The sequence below is a fragment of the Dama dama genome, chromosome 20, assembly GCF_033118175.1.
Source record: "Dama dama isolate Ldn47 chromosome 20, ASM3311817v1, whole genome shotgun sequence".
NCBI classification, from domain to species: Eukaryota; Metazoa; Chordata; class Mammalia; order Artiodactyla; family Cervidae; genus Dama; species Dama dama.
This window is the reverse complement of record NC_083700.1, coordinates 98,198,459-98,208,204: the sequence shown is the minus strand read 5'-3', so window position 1 is coordinate 98,208,204 and position 9,746 is coordinate 98,198,459.

The following is a 9,746-nucleotide window of genomic DNA, read 5'->3' as shown; positions in this document are numbered from 1 at the left end:
GATCCCACATGCCACAACTGAGCATGCAGGAGTTTATTTTTTCGGGCAGCCAAAGAAATAAACATTTTTAAAAGAAGAGGAGAGAGCCTAGGACAGAACCCTGAGAAGCACCTGTGTTTGAGGTTCTGGCGAAGGAGAATGAATCTGCAAAGGTAATTGAGGTGAAGTATCTACAGTTCAGTTCAGTCTCTCAGTCGTGTCCGACTCTTTGCGACCCCATGAATTGCAGCACGCCAGGCTTCCCTGTCCATCACCAACTCCCGGAGTTTACTCAAACTCATGTCCATTGAGTTGGTGATGCCATCCAGCCATCTCATCCACAGTTGTTCATTAATCAGTAGTAGAACGTGCTTTTCCAGTAACCAGGGAGAAAAGTGTTAAAGGCTGATTACTAATCAAGATAAATAAAATCTAAAAAGATTCACTGAATTTAGAAACAAAGAAGTGGTTGTAAAGGCAGTTTCAGTGGAACTGCAGGAGCAGAGGTCAAATTACATTGAGCTGAAAAGTAAGTGGGAAGGTGAGGAAGTGAAGACTATACTTTCAAGAAGTTTGGCTCTTGTAGGAGAAGAGAGAGGTGATAGCTGGAAGGAGAGACAGGTTTTTATTCATATGGGAGAAATGCTGTCGGTATGGATCCAGCAAAGAGGAAGAAGATTATAGGGAAGAGGAAATAACAAAGTGGTGCCCCCAGGTAAAGAATAAGGTTGGGGATCCAAAGCATTGATGGCAGAATTCATTTCGAGGGATGCCTTGTGACAGAAAGGAAGCATGTAAGACTAGTACATTAGTAGATTTGGTAGCAGGAAGTTGAGAAAATTCATGTTTGGTGGATTCTATTTTTTCTGTGTAGTAGGACCATGGTATTAGCCCGGGAGAGAGAGGTTGGAGATGGAGTGCAAGATTTGAGATGAGCAGAGGAGGATTGAAACAGCTGCCTTGGAGAATGCAAGCAGGTTGACTGGGCTAGCCTACAGATTTCTGGGAAGTTATAAGCCCTGTTGAGGTTCAGTTCAGTTCAGTCGCACAGTCGTGTCCAACTCTTTGCAACCCCATGGACTGCAGCACGACAGGCCTCCCTGTCCATCGCCAACTCGCGGAGTTTACTCAAATTCATGTCCAAGTCAGTGATGCCATCCAACCATCTCATCCTCTGTTGTCTCCTTCTCCTCCTGCCTTCAGTCTTTCCCAGCATCAGGGTCTTTTCAGATGAGTCTGTTCTTCACATCAGGTAGCCAAAGTATTGGAGTTTCAGCTTTAGCATCAGTCCTTCTCTTGAGGTTGGAGACCATTTATTTATTGCAGCAGCAGTCTGCATGGTTGTGTGCTATGTATTTTTCCCCCAACAATATTCGGCCATCTACTGGTGGGTGCAGAAAGGTGAATTGAGTTGATCTAAGTTTGAATTGTATCAGGTGGATGAAATGGAAGGACAAAGGACAAGGAAGTTGAGGATCCTGGTGAAAGAGTGATTGAGATGGTGGACCATAGACCCTAAACTGCATAGGAGAGTGTAAAAGTGTTACAGGCTGGAGGTCCCAGTGAAATCAGAGAACCCAGATCTTGGAAATAGTTGAATGAGAGAATTATGTTCACAAAGTGGTGTAATGAAGTTTGAGTAGTTTCAGGTGATGACAAGGTCCAGGGTGTGGCCAGGGTGTGGTAGTAGGGTGCCAAAATGGAGTACAGAAGACAGCCAGTATATTGATATGGCCTTTGAAATCTGCCGCCGCCACCCCCACTCCCCACCCCGCCGCCAGGTGATGGCAAAACTTGAAGAGGGGGAAAGGGAGGAGGATGCTTGTGAACCAAGTACCAAAATCCTTGATGAGTATAGCAGGTTGTTCTGTAGTCTGTAGATGACAGCAGGAGGAGGGGCAAAGGTCAATACAGCTGAATGGCATGATGCTAAAGTAGCAAGTGTTTTCACAAAGAACAGATAGAGTAGCAACTGAGGTGGGCTATGGTAGGGAGACCCTAGTCCCTCTCCCAGCCCTGAGATCCCTGGGGTGTAAAAGTGTAAGCAGCCTTCTCCAGGGTTAGCTATGCAGAAATGGTGCCCTGAGGAAGACCCAGCATTTGGGGTAAGCTGGAGCTGAGCAGAGCAAGTGTGGAGCCACTAAGGAGCTAAGGGTGGTGGGAGACTTTGCTGATCAGGAACAAAAGATTTGAGGGCAGAGTAAGAAGTTTGGAAGGGAAGGAAAGGCAAGAAATCAGGTCCAGGAGGATGAAGCGTAGAGCAGAACTTGGGCAGGAGACTCTGGTTGACCTAAATAATTTACATCTTGCGGGGAGAGCATGAAGGCAGGCCTGCAGAGTGGAGCCAGAGGCAGAATTGAGTCTGGGATGAGGAAAAGGGGGTCTGTGGGTAGAGAATGAGGGTAAGTCTGGGCAGCTGGTGAAGGCAGAGGGTTTTGCAGGAAAGTGATAGGGAAAATGGTCTGTGGAGAGAGGATGGAGAGAATGGCAGCTGACTGTGGGGAAGAGATGGGGGCATATGGAGTCTGTGGGGAGCTGGTGGGTAGCAGAAGGGGTGTGTGAAGAGGGTATGAGTAGGGAGCAGAAGGAAGAACGTCTATGAGGAGAAAGTGACATTGTAGTGCATTTGGCCCTAAGAGGGAGGTGAAGGCCAGGACACCCTGGGCATGAAGTTTGGAAGAAGAATGTTTCTCTCTCTCCCTCTACATCTGTCTTCTCCCTCCATCTCTCCCTCTCTCTCTCTGAATGAGGAGCTGAGAGTGAGGAGTAGGACTGGGAGAGGCCTCCGTCCATTCTGCAGATGGAACCAGCAGGAACAGGAGAGAGCGACTGCCTTGTATCCAAGGCCATGTGAGGACAGGGAGCCAGCCTGGCAGCCCATGTCCTGGAGGCCTCTTGCTTTTTGAAATATGTCTTTTGACTTAGGAGGACAAAAAAAGCCCTCTGAGAAATTTTATTTAGAAACAAGACCTAGTGACCTTCTGATTTTTAATACCTCTTCTCTCTTGTTGTTAAGGACCTCTTTGGCTTAGTACAAGAGCTGGGGGTTTTGAGGTTTCTATGATTTTCATTTCCCGGCATGAAGAAGAACCATTTGGCTGCTATAGAAATGATTTATGGATGAGTCTAGATTTATTAATCACCTCTGAAGATGGAGAGGAAATTAAAAACAAAGAGACCACTCTGGGCTGAAGACAAAGTAGGTTTGTCGTCCTTGCAGAAGACCTTGCCAAGGTTAGAAGGCCACAGAAAAACCAATTTGGACGGGGGCTCCTAATCCAGATTTTAATTTCATGTGCTTTGATTTTTTCAGACCATTTTCTCTCCAAGGTAAAATAATGACCATTTTAATTGGCTGCCACTTACAGAGAGATTCCAATAAGCCTGATGGCACACGTATATTTTTCTCTGGCATTCCGGGTATTCTCTGGTTCTTATGATCAAGCTGGTGAAACTGACTTTTACTGCATTCTGCATGCCATGATCAGTTGACTATAAATTAAATCCTCTTCTCCAAAAGCCATTTTCCATTAGTGCTAATTTGTTTGCTTCTCATTTCCACTGATCATTAGAGTCTCTGGTTGTGAGCACCAAATTGGAAATGATTTCTTTGACATTTCAAAAAATTTTCTCCTCTTCTTGAATGCCATTTGGCTGTAGCTAAAGAACATTATGGTTTGCAGAGGAACAGTTCACTCCAATTACAATTTAACTGACCGTTCATGGCGCTGAATCCCTCTCCTTAGTGTCCAAAGATGACACCGCTGCTGACATTGCTATTTCCTGTCGTAGCTGTAAAATGCCTCATAGACTTTGCACCGGCCTTCTTGGATGGGAATCTGCCACTCTGCACATGGCAGCTTTGGGAAGTTGGTGGTTTTATGGACCTACATATCATGAACATTCAGACATAACCATCTAAACGGGAGCTGACTGATTTCTTCACTCATTCATCCAGCGAGCACTTATTAAACATCTACTTTGTGCCAGGCCAGGCCCTGGGGACACAGCGACAGGGAGGACCAATCCTGCCCTTGAGGAACTCACACTCTAGTGGGAGCGATGGTGAAGTTTTACAGCATAGCAGGAGAAGAGTGGCAGATGTAGAACCACACCTGAGAACCCCTAGCTGTCTGGGGGAATTGTGTCAGGGCAGAAAGGAGCCTGGCTATTCCCTGATGGCAGAGCAGGCTTGAGATACAAGAGGGCCCTGGAAGGGCCTGGGGAGTTGAGAAGTCAGTGCCAGTTGCAATGTGGAAGTGACTGTTCATGAGGCTAGGCTGGGGTCAAGTTTTGAAGGACGTTTTATGCCACATTGAGTGTAAACTTTATCCTGTAGGCCAGAGGGGGAAATCTGGAGATAAAGAAGGGAAGTATAGAAGCTTGAAGGAAAGTCTTTGTTTCTGTTTTATGTTGGGGTTGGCAAAGATTGGAATAAAGTATAAGAGAAATGAGAAGAGGTGGAGAGACTGAAGATGGAGGAGCAGAATCTAGCACACACAGTGAAGCTGGGTGCCCGTGTGATGAGGTTAAGTGTAGAGGGAAGAGGAAGTTCCCTGTTGGCCTAGTGGTTAGGATTCTGGGCTTTCACTCCAATGGCCTGGGTTCAGTACCTGGTCCAGGAACTGAGATCCCACAGGCCGTGTGGCACAGCCAGAAGGAAAAAAAAAAAAAAATGGAAGGAGAGAAGGCAGTTGCTCCTGATGGGCTGTTTTCTCTGTGAAGCAGGAAGCAAGGTTCCTGACCCCTCCAGCTTCCATACTCCAGTCACCAGGTCCTGCTGCTCCAGCCTATATGACATTTCTACTTCTCTCCAGCCCCAGTGTCATCAGAATCTTTTGACAAGATTAGGGGAACAGCTTCCTAACTGCTGCCCCATCTTTAGTCTTGCCCCCTCCTGATCACCTTTCTGCACTGCAGTCAAGATGATATTTCTAGGACAAAGTCATTTCTTGTCACTCTTGACTTCTTGTTGTTGTTGTTTAGTTGCTACATCATGTCTGACTCTTTTGAAACCCCTTGGACTGTAGCCCACCTGGCTTCTCTGTCCATGGAATTTCCCAGGCAACAATACTTGAGTGGGTTGCCATAACCTCCTCCGGGGGATCTTCCCAACCCAGGGATTGAACCCATGTATCCTGCATTGGCAGGCAGATTCTTTACTGCTGAGCCATCAGGGAAGCCCACCACTCTGGACTTTAATCAGTTCAGTCCCTCAGTCGTGTTCGACTCTTTGCAACCCCATGAATCGCAGCATGCCAGGCCTCCCTGTCCATCACCAACTCTCGGAGTTCACTCAAACTCATGCCCATCAAGTTGGTGATGCCATTCAGCCATCTCATCCTCTGTTATCCCCTTCTCCTCCTGCCCCCAATCCCTCCCAGCATCAGGGTCTTTTCCAATGAGTCAACTCTTTGTGTGAGGTGGCCAAAGTACTGGAGTTTCAGCTTCAGCATCAGTCCTTCCAGTGAACACCCAGGACTGATCTCCTTTAGGATGGACTGGTTGGCTCTCCTTGCAGTCCAAGGGACTCTCAAGAGTCTTCAACACCACACTTCAAAAGCATCAATTCTTCGGTGCTCAGCTTTCTTCACAGTCCAACTCTCACATCCGTACATGACCACTGGAAAAACCATAGCCTTGACCAGATGGACCTTTGTTGGCAAAGTGATGTCTCTGCTTTTTAATATGCTATCTAGGTTGGTCATAACTTTCCTTCCAAGGAGCAAGCGTCTTTTAATTTCATGGCTGCAGTCACCATCTGCAGTGATTTTGGAGCCAAAAAAAATAAAGTCTGACAGTTTCCAGTGTCTCCCCATCTATTTCCCAAGAGGTGATGGGACCAGATGCCATGATCTTAGTTTTCTGAATGTTGAGCTTTAAGCCAACTTTTTCACTCTCCTCTTTCACTTTCATCAAGAGGCTTTTTAGTTCCTCTTCACTTTCTGCCATAAAGGTGGTGTCATCTGCATATCTGAGGTTATTGATATTTCTCCCGGCAATCTTGATTCCAGCTTGTGCTTCTTCCAGTCCAGCGTTTCTCATGATGTACTCTGCATTTAAGTTAAATAAGCAGGATGACAATATACAGCCTTGACGTACTCCTTCTCCTATTTGGAACCAGTCTGTTGTTCCATGTCCAGTTCTAACTGTTGCTTCCTGACCTGCATACAGGTTTCTCAAGAGGCAGGTCAGGTGGTCTGATATTCCCATCTCTTGAAGAATTTTCCACAGTTTATTGTGATCCAAACAGTCAAAGTCTTTGGCATAGTCAATAAAGCAGAAATAGATGTTTTTCTGGAGCTCTCTTGCTTTTTCGATGACCCAGCAGATATTGGCAATTTGATCTCTGGTTCCTCTGCCTTTTCTAAAACCAGCTTGAACATCTGGAAGTTCACAGTTCACGTATTGCTGAAGCCTGTCTTGGAGAATTTTGAGCATTACTTTACTAGCGTGTGAGATGAGTGCAATTGTGAGGTAGTTTGAACATTCTTTGCCATTGCCTTTCTTAGGGATTGGAATGAAAACTGACCTTTTCCAGTCCTGTGGCCACTGCTGAGTTTTCCAAATTTGCTGGTATATTGAGTACAGCACTTTAACAACATCATCTTCCAGGATTTGAATAGCTCAACTGGAATTCCATCACATCTACTGGCTTTGTTCATAGTGATGCTTTCTAAGGCCCACTTGACTTCACATTCCAGGATGTCTGGCTATAGGTGAGTGATCACACCACTGTGATTATCTGGGTCGTGAAGATCTTTTTTTGTACAGTTCTCCTGTGTATTCTTGCCACCTCTTCTAAATATCTTCTGCTTCTATTAGGTCCGTACCATTTCTGTCCTTTATCGAACCCATCTTTGCCTGAAATGTTCCCTTGGTATCTCTAATTTTCTTGAAGAGATCTCTAGTCTTTCCCATTTGTTGTTTTCCTCTATTTCTTTGCACTGATCACTGAGGAAGGCTTTCTTATCTCTCCTGGCTATTCTTTGGAATTCTGCATTCAAATGGGAATATCTCTCCTTTTCTCCTTTGCTTTTCGCTTCTCTTCTTTACACAGCTATTTGTAAGGCCTCCTCAGACAGCCATTTTGCCTTTTTGCATTTCTTTTCCATGAGGATGGTCTTGATTGTTGCCCAAGGGTTTCCTATATGTTAGGCAATTTGTTGACCTTTATGAGAGTCAACTCTTATTATCCCCTCTTCTCAGGTAAGAGAAGTGAAATCTGGAGAAATTAAGTAATTTGCATGAGATAACACAGGCAGGAGGTAGAAGATCATCCAACTCCTGTGTCTGTGTTCCTAGCCACTACACTGCACTGCCTCCCACCCACACTTCTTTAAATATGCCTTAAACTTGCACACCTCTGAGCCTCTACATGTTTTATTCCCTCCACCTGGAATACAATTTCCTCACCACTTCACCTGGCCAGCTGCAGATGCCTTTCAGCCTGGTTGGCATCTCCTCTGGAAATCTTCCATAACAGCTGGGTTAGGTGTCCCTTGCTCGCATTCCCGCAGTATCCTGTTGCTTGCCCCATTCTAGCGCTTACTACACTATTGGACTTAAAATTGCTTATTTACAGGGCTCTATGCCACACTTAACCTTACCCACTTAGGGCAGGAACTGTGTCTTTCTCAGTTATCTCTAGAGGGATGGGGCTTGTGGGATGGGACACACTTGTCTCCCAGTATTTGTTGAATTTCACATTGAATGGAGTTGCTTATAGTGAAGTTGGCAGTGGACCAGGAGGATTCCTAGTCACATCTGAGACAATTTACTGAGGATTTACATACAGTGTGACAGGCACTGGAGACTGAAAGACGGGGCAAAGAGAGGCAGCAACCTGGGATGCGGGCTGTCCAAGAGAAGATGTCGGGGTGGAGAGGCATGAAGGAACAAAGCCTTTTGAGCAGGAGAGGTGGCCAGTGATGTTAGTTGTTGCCCCAACAGGACAGGTGAGCAAAGGACTAAAATTGACCTGCTGCTGCTGCTGCTGCTAAGTCACTTCAGTCGTGTCCGACCCTGTGCGACCCCATAGACAGCAGCCCACCAGGCTCCCCCGTCCCTGGGATTCTCCAGGCAAGAACACTGGAGTGGGTTGCCATTTCCTTCTCCAATGCATGAAAGTGAACAGTGAAAGTGAAGTCGCTCAGTCGTATCCGACTCTTAGCGACCCCGTGGACTGCAGCCTACCAGGCTCCTCTGTCCACGGGATTTTCCAGGCAAGAGTACTGGAGTGGGGTGCCATTGACTTCTCCAAGATTGACCTGCACCTCTTCATTGACCTGCACAATTAGGAGGTTATCAGAAACATGGCTGAAGTAATGCAAGTTGGAGGGGTAGGGGTGGCAGAGAAACAGAACTGTAGTGAGTTGAGGAGAAAATGGTCTGTGGAGGAACAGAAAGTGTGTAGAAGCTTTGCTGTGAAGTGAGAAAACCAGAAAGGTGACTGGAGGGGGACAGGAGGTAGAGATAAGTGATTTTTGTTTTCTTTATTTTTTTGCTTATTTTTATTTTCGGATCAGTAAGAAGTAAGTTAACAGAAAAATGCCTAATTAAAGAGACCAGTTGAGGACCCAGGGGAATAGGGAGTAAAGGATGGAGTGAGGGCTCCAAGGAGACTGGCTTGGTAGGTTCGGAGCTCTGGTAAAGGGGTAAAGAAGGAAAAGAGAAGGATGGATATGGATTCCATAACATGAGAAGAATGAAGAGACTGTGAGGACATTCTTGCCTAATGGCCTATAACTTTTTGTTGAGCCCACAAGTAGATCTCCTGAGAACAGAGGGAAGAGATGGAAGGGTAAGGACCTCGGAGTTGTAGATTTCCCAGGCCATTCACAAAGTTTAGGCTGTGGACTGTGAGTGTGAATGCCAAACTGGATGGAGGTCATTGGAGTCCAGATCACGTGCCTTTCCTGTGAGCCCCAACATATCACGGGTTTAACCCCACCAGAGCACTTTGCACTTTTCAATAAAATCACCTGGTTGCCTTTCTCTCTGCCTCATCAGTCAGCAAGCACCCTGAGAGCAAAGAATATATTTATTATATTAACCACTGCCAGTCCTTGTGCTTGGCTAGGACTGGCACCCAGGACATCTGTTTAATTAATTACTGTGTGGAGTTTAGGAAAGTAAAGTGCTCATTATGAACACAGTGTGTTGAATGTCAATTTAAATAACACTTGTTGAATATCGTAATGTGCCAGGGATGATGCTGGCCAAAATCACGAACATGGAACAGGTTGATGTTGGAATTGCCTGGCAGCTTGTGGGCAAACAAGAGGGCTTAGTGTAGGAGGGAGTGGCCAGTGAATCAGCAGTGGGTCAAGGGAGAGGGGGAAAGACAGGAGGCCTGACCTCAGAGGAAAGGAAGTGACTGAGAAACAGTCTGAGGATCTTAGAGAGTAGTGTGTTAAGTTGGAGGAAGCTAGCAGTCTCCTCTTAATTCCCACTGGAAACATTAATGTAAGGGATGGACTGGTGCTGGGGACAGAGTCAGATTTCAGTTGTGGAAAAATGTACATGGAAGACGTTCTTTGGCCTGAGATGTTTGAAACTTTATCTTGAGGGTAATGGGAAACAAGTGAAGAGTTTTAAGCGAATCTGCCCGATTCGCGTTTTTTTTAAAGAATCTCACATCACTACACGGAGAATATAGCCAATATTTTGTAATAACTGTAAATGGAGTGTAACCTTTAAAACTGTATAAAAAAATAAAGCACATTTTATTGTAATGATAAAAAAAAAAAAAAAGACTTTCACAT